This window comes from Stegodyphus dumicola, chromosome 3, assembly GCF_044657685.1.
Source record: "Stegodyphus dumicola isolate Sdum_Otavi_A_Nest chromosome 3, ASM4465768v1".
Lineage (NCBI taxonomy): Eukaryota > Metazoa > Arthropoda > Arachnida > Araneae > Eresidae > Stegodyphus > Stegodyphus dumicola.
In genome coordinates, this window is record NC_140770.1 from 152,024,889 (window position 1) to 152,035,417 (window position 10,529).

Below are 10,529 nucleotides of genomic sequence, written 5' to 3' on the forward strand. Positions count from 1 at the left end.
TAACTAGCTACCTCCACGCTCGTGAAGTAAGAAAGCACATCTTCGAACTCGTTTCCCTTCTATTTAACTCAGATTACTTTCTCTGACAATTTGAATCCTTGCACGTTCTACTAAAATTTACATACTCTGGCATTGGCAATTCCAGGGGAAAGTAAGGCTTGACAGGAAAGATAGTTTAAACTTAAAATAAATGTTAGTTAAAATAAATATAAACCCTACAACTTCATAATTGTAATTTTTCATTTCTCTCCCCCCCTTCTCGAAACTCCAAAATGTCGGTAGTAAGTCCGTAAAAGTTTCAGGGGATTTTTTTGGGGTCCCACAAACACCCCTGGTCTAAAGTTCGTTGTATCACATGGCCTGTAAAAAAAGGGAATGCTTATATTTTGGCAAATCTTACATGACGTGACCTAGAACAGATACTCCGTTATAAGAATGACTCAGTCCATCCCTTACAAGTTTATAATTATGCCGCCCAGACGGTATGGTGGTTAGGGAAGCCTGACTGTTATACCATAGGGCCCGGGTTCGAATCGCGGAGAAGGCATTGAATGTAAAAATGCCTGTCCCTTCATAGGCGGTAACGGTGGCCGCCTATTAGGTGCTTCCATAATAAAATGGTCACTGCTTCTGGCCTTAGTAGTGTCCAATGCCGTTAAAGGCAAGTGCCCGCCATTTGTAAAAAAAGTTTATAATTATTTACATACAAACATATGTATTTTTATGTGTCGAAGCAAAATTTAAAAATAAGTGACTGAAACTTTGAAAGGTCTCACAATTCGTTTGTTTTTAATTTGAACCTAAGTAAGTTGTTTACTGTTTAATTAAACATGTAGAATTATTTAAAAGAAATGTCAGTCTAAGAATTTAATATTTAGTTGTCAATACAGGCTGTCCCAAAGGTCGTTAACAAACTTCACGAGCTAGTCTGTCTGAACCATCTCTCCGAAACCATGACAAGCCGCCTCTGGAAAGCGATGTCTGCAGGTATAATGGACAGCAGAATCATTTCAGGGAGCACGTTGCTGTGAAGACTGCACCTTTTTAAGATGGAATGCACTTTTTTAAGCAAGGAATCGGCCAGTACATTTATGAGGCCATGTATGAAAATGGACAAGACGCGGGAGGCGTCTGAGATCACTTCCCAAACTGACGTGTATCAAATCATCCGTTGTTTGGACAATTGGAACGCAGACTGAGTGAGGCTAAAGCTTTCCGACTAAGCAGCCACATCGGTCAGCAATCTACTACACATACATTTGGCCGCTGACGCAGCTGAGTTACAGGAAATTAAAAGGAACCTGAAAACAAGTACCGTATTTGACGGCATATAAGACACACTATCATATAAGACGCACCCTTATTTAGACGGCCACACACAAGGAAAAAAAGTTTCAATTGCGTGGTTTCTTTTAGTTCTCACGTTTCGTAAAAGCCAAATAAACAATTATTGAATGCAATTACCTTCACGTATAAGACTGTGACCTTCACGTATAAGACGCAGGTAACTTTTTGAGACCAAATTTAGGAAAAAATGTGCGTCTTATATGCCTTCAAATACGGTATTACAGCAGGTCTGGCAAAAAAACATTGGTGAAACTCGGGGAGGGAGGTTCGCCTTCTTTCCCTGTGCTGCGCTTCAATGAGCGGCGTGGAAGCACATAAAAACTTTTACTTGAATTGAATAGAGCATGACTTGGATGTACTTCGCTCCAGCATTATGCGCATAATGCGCGAGGACACGCTACACTCCTATCACATCCAAAGACTATAGACACGGAGCGAAGCCGATTATCCCCCATTGGGTTGCATTCGCATATTGGTATTTGCATGAATATAATGGACAACCAGGATTTAAAGAGCAGATGTTGAGAATGGTTACGCAGTAACGGTACGAAGGAGAATGCTGAATGCTAATGATGTAACAAAAGATTTTAAATGGTACTTTCCTTAGACTTAACAAAATATATGAGCAAGGTTTACCAACCTAAGGATGAAGCAAGATGAGATTGCAAGTGATAACTTGACAATGATTACTGCTGTTCCATATCTATCGGATCTGCTTGCCATTATATCCGTCTCAGGTACTTGACTACGAGTCGATGTATTATTCCATCGCAGATACGAACTGGTCTGGAATCCCACACTTTTAATGAATCCTATTGCCGTCTCTGTCTCCGACAATTAAATCCACGTGTACCGCGATGGCTTTTCTTTTTTTGTACTTACCAAACTCGGCTGATCTAGCCTTTAGATCAAAACTAACTAACCTTTAGCTCTGTGAGCAGCTTCCTTAAAACAAGCGGCAGTGCAACTGAGAGACCTTCCACTGAGCTCTCAGCTATCTTTTATGATTACATCCTGCTTACGCCATTTACTTTACAATTTTCATAATCGTCTTATCTGAGCGAGTAACGTGATGAGAACAAACACATAGGAAGGATATTAATATAAAGCTAACTATTAATAAAACTTGCCACCCAAATGGGATAGTGGTTAAAGACTCTGACTACACTACCAAAGGGCCCGGATTTGAATTGCGGAGAAGGCATGGATGTCGTAAATGTATAGTGTCTTTGCGGTATGGGGGCACTCTAAATATGTGGTAAGCCTGAAGTCCTCTCCGGTGGATTAGTGTTAGGGGAAGAGGAGTGGGAATCTCCCTCAAAATTTGGGGTGGAACTGGGCAAAATTGTAATATCACCTATATGGTGACCAAGGCTCTTGTCAACGACTGGTCTAATCTTGTACTTCTTGCCACGATAAATTTCATGGGCTTGTTCTGATGTCAGACAAGAGAGACAGGTCACAACACAACATTAATAAAACTTAAATCATAAGTATCAACCCTCACTTTAAATCTCAAAACCTGTATTTGGACATTGTAACTTTAATATTAACTCGTTTCTTCTGAAATATATTTTGTAAATACTTCTGCTGTATTGTAATAAATGACCGACAAAACTTTACCAGGTTACGAATACTTTTTTTTTCTTCTTCTTCTTTTGGTGATGCACTGGAATAGATATAACAGGGCGCGAGGGACTGTCGATATTGTGAAAACATTAAAAATTCATGAGGCAGAAATATACTAGACAAGGAAAGAGTATATTAAAAATGAAAGCTTAGTCAAAGCAAAAGTGGCTCCCTCAGACTGCAGAGGGGAAAATATACTTCTATCCATCCAGCCTCAATACTTTTTTGCCCAGGGGCAAAAGAGCTGTCCAGCCGATGTCAAGCATAGTCAGCCTTAATACCATTTTGCGCATGCGCGAAGTCATAAGTTCAAACTTCTGTGACACCATTTCTTTTTTCCCGCCGTATCGATGTAAATCAAATTTATGATCCGTGCAGGTAGATTAATTAATGGGCTATTTGTTTTGAGTTAAAAAATCTACAAAAATCCGAGTTTAGATTATCGCGTAAAGTTTTGTGAAAGAGCGAATACGGTAAGTTCTTTGGTTTTAAGATACAACAACATGGCGAATAAATGCTAATTCAGAAGTCAAACAACAAAAATCAGCGTTATATTTGTGTATTTAATTATGGCAAAGCACACTAGGGCTATCTGCCTAAAGGGATGGATGCCTTCGTGGAGAACTTTCTAAGGGAAACTGGCTCGTATACACGTTACACATGGGGAAAACCACGAAAACGCCCATGCAGTCAGCCCTTTCGCGGGATTCGAACCTCGGACCGAACTATCAGTGTTCAGCGACTTTACCGCTCGCTGCTGGTGGGCCTAGCGGAGCAGTAGTAAACTGGTTTACATTACGTCTACGGAAGCTTTTCTTCTTCACTTGCAGGTTCCTTACACTAGAGCATTGTTAAATAAGAGAATATGGCGTATTACAATTTATTGAGACACGTTTCGCTTCAGATAATTTAAGGCGATTTCGGTTACAATCAATGCAATCTTTCAGTTGTGCATGGAAATTTCACATAATACGAATGCAACATAACGACATACATGGAGGTAATCTTTGCTTTCAGCATGATTTTATTAAACCGTGCACCACAAAAGTAAGTTTTTGTTAATCCAATAGCGGGCACTTGCCTATAAGCAATAGCCCAGCGGTGCCCAACCTTGTGCTCGCCGATCGTTTCTTATGTGCTCGCCAGCCCAATTAGGTGCTATGAACAAAAAATATTAAAAAAAAATCCTTTTTCTTAATTGTTAAAATATGGTAAGCATTTATAGCTATAAGAGATATCTTGCAAGACGTTATAAAATAATTGATTGCTGACTGATGAACTTTATAGCGAACATGAAATCTTATTGCTTAATTCCGATGTTAGATGGCTCAGCAGGGAAAAAGTACTTCAACGATTCGTAGAACTTCTTTCGGCAATAAAACAGTTTTTGGAATCCGGAAATGAAAGTTATAAAGAATTGGAAGATAATAATTAGTTATCCGATCTGTATTTTCTCGCGGATATAACAGCTGAACTGAACGAAGATCTCCAGGGAAAAGAAAAAACCCTTTTTCAGTTGACTGGGACTGTAACTGCTTTTCAGATAAAGTTAAATTTGTGGATAAATCGGATGAAAGAAACAAATTTCACCCATTTTCAGAATTTATCAAGTCATATTAGTAACCACAAGGCAATTGAAACTGAGAAATACTCGGAAAACCTAAATGCACTGAAACATAATTTTGAACTCCGCAAAGCTCAACCAATATTATTATTCATCTCAACATCCTTTGCCGACATTAATATTTCAGATATATCACATAAGATTGGAAATATGTTTAACAAAAATGTTGATGTTTCAGAAATGTGCTCGAGATAGGCCAAAATGTGATCGCGGGAGGCCAAAACTTGGTCACCACTGCAGTAGCCACTCCGTTACCTCTTATTAAAAGGACGGATACTTACAATCATACGTTCTCCTGGATTCGAACCAAAGCCCTTCGGGACCGCAGTAGACTCTCCTAACCACTATTTCGTCTGGGTAGCTGTGCAAGAATAAGTAGGAATTATCTTCAAAATGATACTCTTTTACGATTGGAATTTACTAACTTTCCCAGATATCAATTTTGTTCCGGGTTTCCTTTCTCAGAAGAAAATTTGTGAAATGGAACAGGAAATGAAATAAATTCTTCTTTCTTAATTTTTTAATTCTAAAAATAGTTTTTCTTCTAATGCTTCCCTTGTTGGAAACTACTTTCTTCATGTACCTGTCTGTGTTTCTACTACGAGAATGTTAATTTTCTTATGTATGGTTCGTGGTCCTGCTCCGCGCAGTACTTCTCCAGACATTCGTGTGATGACAACTTTACGCACATTTAGTCAATCGCCCTTCCCGAACAGGAATTTGGACGACTCTTTTATTATTATGAAATGAAATTGCGAGTCGAATATCTTGGCGGATTTGCACGTGACATTTTATTTTGTATTGGTTAGTGGCAATCCTTGTATATGTGTTTATTTATTTCAAGCAAACGTTTCGAAGATTTTATGTAATAATGTCCCACGCAACACAAGCATAGCTATAATGTATTTCAGGGGGAATGTACTAGGAAAGTTCAATAATTATTCGATCATATATTATTAGAATAGAGGTGGAATATTCTAATGGCTACCTGTTTCTATGTATATTTTCATATATATGCTTCATTTTCTGGCATACATGCCAGAATTACGTATTCTATGAATGTTTCGGAATTGTGGGCTATAAATATAAAGCAAATCTGTTCATATATCAATATATAAAGACAAGGTTTTGTTTAAATTAGTTATTTGTTTTTTATTTTAAGATAGAATTTAGAATATTCCCATGAAATATACCTAGAAGACTTCCGGCCTATTCCTTCCAGTAGACTGGAAGAATATTAAAATTGGAATATACTTCTGCGAATATTCCTCGAAAATCATAATATATTCCCTGTGGGTATGCCTGAAATATTCAATATAATGTACGCATGTTTCGAGATTGTCGCAGAATGATATGAAATGAAAATGCTGTGTGAGGTACGTACAGCAAAAGTTATTCCATACAATGACAGACAAAAATATAAAAGTTGCAGTTTGGTTAACTATCCCATTGCCTTTATTATGGCATAAGCTACTGCTGTGTTATAACTTTCTTAACATTTTCTTGAAATTAAGTTTGGAAATAAAGTAGGATTTATGTCCTGGGGTGTACGCATTGACATAAAATCTTACTATGACAGTAGCACTCCGGGGGGAACAAAAGCACGAGCCTGGTGGTTTCAGAACACTGACATAAGATCATTCAATAGGTTGGACCAAGGGAGGGATTGGCTGTAAATCCCCAAACTGGTGGTAAAGGTAGCGCTCACAACTTGCTGTTCGACCCAAAATTCCGTGTAATTCCATTTAGGTGTCAGTAGCGGTGCAACGGTTAGTCTGTTGTCCACCGAATTCTGTGTAATCCCTTTAGTACGGGGCTGCTTGCGATTTAATGGCGGCATTATCGACGACCATTCAAATTGTCAGGCTTAAAAACTATAATCACGCTCCTCCATGTGACTGAGAACCGTGAGTGGTGAACCTGCTGGCCCGGTCGGGTTAAGTGGTAACTTAAGGGCCGTTCACACTATCGTTTATCTGAGCCAACGGGATCGGTGTCAAATAGCTCTGCTATAAGTGGGGTTCAGATTTTTTATCCGAAGAAAAACTGTTTTTCTTTTCTTTCTTTTTTCTTTCTTTTTTTTTTTTTTTTTTCTTTTTCGATACCATGGAGCTACGTCGGCTGTGCCAGATGTCTTTATTAGCTCAGATAAGCCCTAGTGTGAACAGCCCTTTTGTAGAGGCATTAGTATTTTTTGGAAGCAGGAGTGATGAAAAGTGAGCAACGCCTTCGCCGGTAATCGAACCGCAGATCTCTGGAATACGCGCCCAGGGTGCAGACCACCACACTACGAAGGCAGGCTAGGAAGGCGGGAGAAATACCTTATAAATTTATCGCGGGTAAGTACCTTATAAATCTATTGCGGCAGTAAATACCTTATTTATAAGGTAAATACCTTATAAATCTATCGCGGCAGTAAATGGAGAATTCTAATATCACGTGTTGGGTTCTAGGAAAAAAAGGAAAAAAGCCCACAGGAATAATGCTCACAGAATAATGCTCACAGGTATAAATGCTCACAAGAAAAAAGCCCACACAGAAATAAGCCCACATAGAAAAATACTCACATGGAAAAATGCTCACACGGAAATAAGCCCACTGATAAATAAAATACGTAGAAATATCGTTACATTAATCAATCAATAATTAATTAATTTGAACATCATACACCTACTAGAATTTTTTAAAGAAAAATTGTTTGATCGTTTGAAAAAAATTATTGGACAAATGCTCATATTAACCTTTTCAGGGGCGGTATATGAAAGAATGGAAACTATAGAAAAATTTCGCATGTACTGTAATATTTTCAGTACATGCAAAATAGGTGATTAGAATTTAATTCATGGACCACGTCTAATGCAACTGGAATGGTAGTAGTTGAAAGAGCAATATCAAGAACGTCCGACCTCTCAAGTCGATCCGGTCTGTACGTATACTCTCTAGGAGCATGCAAGACCACAGGGTGGCTTATGACATAAACATCTAAAACTTTTCCATTAGCATTACCCCTTCTACAGCTCCAAGTCACATTTTTTTGAATTAAAGTCCCTGGCTGCAATTGTAGGAATGTTCTCAGGTAAGATAGAGTCAAGAAAAGCTTCACTAATTTTGTTTATAGGTGGGTTGTACACAGCACAAAAGTTAATGTCACCAAACACAGGAAGTATAATTTTCACAATTCGTTCTGCAAACGTTTTGGCAACAGGAGCCACTTTCTGCTTAGGAAATTTTTCACAGCCTCTAAAATTGGCTGTGTGGCCAATCTGCGAGCTGTTAGCACATTTTGGCGACTCAGATTTATCTTTCTTGCATTGGAAAGTTTCATGTTCAACGAACACAGCGTGGCTCATGATTTCAATTTGCTTGTGAATGGTGAAACCCTTGGCAACGATAACACTGCAAGGGGCCCGCTCTTTCTTTGTAATTTTCTACCTTAATTTTCATTCCTAGAAGAAAAGCTTCATGATGTATCCGTTTGTTTTTCTCTTTTCTTGCAAGCGTAGTCAGAAAGAGTGGCAGGTTAATGACGTCACCGTTTCGTCGACGTTTTAATTGGTTCACTCTTATAATTTCAAATCCTTTTGCAGTTAATTCCTCAGCGATTTCATCAACTTTGATATAGGCAGGTAAATGTCTAATTACTACTTTCAAGTTCTTTTTTTCCGGTAATTCAAAGCAATGGAAACTTACATTTTTATCTTTAAGGATTTGTTGCACTTGCTTGAAAATAGACGTTAACTTTACAAGTATTTTAAATCCACCCTGTATTTGTTGTCTGAAGTAGTCACTTTCCGAGTATAAGTTGTGCTTCTTGATTCCAATTGAAACGAGGGTCCTTAATTATAAATGGAGGTAGCCTTCCTTCTTTCGTTTCGGGATTTGCAGCTTTTGGCGAGGTTTCGTCATCTTTCAGAAGGGTAATATCCATATTTTCAGACTCGGTCGCAGGTTCATTTTGCGCAGAACCTCTGAATGGTTGCGGCGTCTTAGCACGGATCACCGTCAGCGAATCAGAAATCCTCTGGTTGCTTTTGTCGGCGTTGAGTTTACAAGTAGCTGCAGTTCTCCCTCTGAAGCGGTGATGCCTGGGTTTCTTCGGAGTTTTAGTCAAACCATGGTCCGATTCATCATCTTGACTGTCAGCGTGTAGGGAAATTTCCAGTTCGTTGTCATCTTCAAATGAATATTGATTTGCCACAGGTACACTATAGCCATGAGTAGGAAGGTCTATTTTGAAGGTCTGAAGGTCTTTTTTGACTTGTGCGAAGTTCATCATGGTTTTCCATCAAGTTGCTGGTGACAGGGATCGGTGCACTCACTCACTGTCACGTGATGAGGAGAAGTCATCTGATAGGATATTGCATACTCCTTGAATTGTTAAAGCAAAATACAAGAAAGTTCAAACTAAAGGAAAGTTAAGCTATAATACAATAGTTATAATAAGGGAAAGTTAAGCTACAATATTTACATTATTTAAAAATTTTGTGAAGTGTCAGAAAAGTCCGTTAGCAACTACAGTATCCATATCAGGTGGGAAAGTTCTGGTTCAGCATATGAGCTGCAAAGGGCCGAAGGTAGTGGTCTTCGTTAAGTAACTCATAATGAAACGTACCAAAATAGTTCACAGTTCACGGTTCATGGATTTAGAGAAGAACCGCTCGTTAGCCTTTCTCAGGAATCTGTCTATATAATCAATTTTTAAGTCAGATTGAAGTTGATCCTTTTTCACATAAAAGTGCGCATCTGTCGTTATTCTGAGGAATCTGAACTGCACAATTTGTAGCTTGCGTGTATCCTTGTCTGTTGCAGTCGGTCAGGCAGGAGAAGCATATGTTACGATGGGTCGGATGGTAGACGTATAAATCAATTTATTCTTAGCCAGATCTAATCTCGATTGTCTGCCAGTGACAGTGTGTAGGTAGTTCATGACGCAGAGTGCCTTTTTTCTAACATTGTTAACATGATCACTGCATGTGAGATGTTCATTCAGTAGAACTCCGAGTTATTTTGCCTGTTTCACAATAGGTACCGATTCTCCGAAAAAGAACAGGTTGTTTTTCAGAGCAGCATTTCGTTTTTTCCTTCTGATAATCAGGAGCTGAGATTTTTGCGGATTAATGGCTACCTTCCAGCAGCGGCACCAATCTTCGATCAAAGGAATCTGTTCTTGCAGTTTACGAATTGCATGATTAATGTTAGCTGATTTGACACCTAAAGCTGTGTCATCAGCGTAACACGCTAGCATGTATGCACAGTTTCGAGGCTTGGAGAATTCTGCCACGTAATATAACTACAAAATTGGCCCAACCGTTTAACCTTGCGGGACTCCGACGAAAATGGAAAATTCACCTGAAGTGGCTTTTCCAATTGCAACATGAAAAGTTCGATCCGACAGGAAGGAGTGCAGGAGGAGAGTAAGTTATCGGTCGAATTGCAGGTCAATCAGTTTACAGATGAGCCCCTCATGCCAGACGCGGTCAAAAGCTTTGGGCACATCAAGCATAAGGAGCACAACATTAAGCTTTGAGTCAAGTGCAGCCCCGGCAAATTCTGTGATTCTTATGAGCTGCTTGGCTATCAATATTGCTAGCGGAATCCAAATTGTTCAGGCGGGAGTAAATGAAAATATTTCTGCATTCTAATGCAGGATCACTCTTTTGAAGATTTTTCCTAGCTCCGGCAAAAGGCTGATAGGAACGTAACCCTCAGTCTTACTGTGATCTTTGCCAGGTTTCGGAATCATGACTATTTTTGCTTGTTTCCAATCCTTAGGAAAATACGAATTAAAGAGGCAAGCATTGACGATGGAGGAAAACTTGGTGATTGCGCTCATTGAAAAAGTTTTGATAGCTGAGTTGGAGATTCCTTCTTTACCCGGAGCTATTCTAATTTTGAGGCGTTTGATTAATTCTTTAATTTCTTTAGGCAA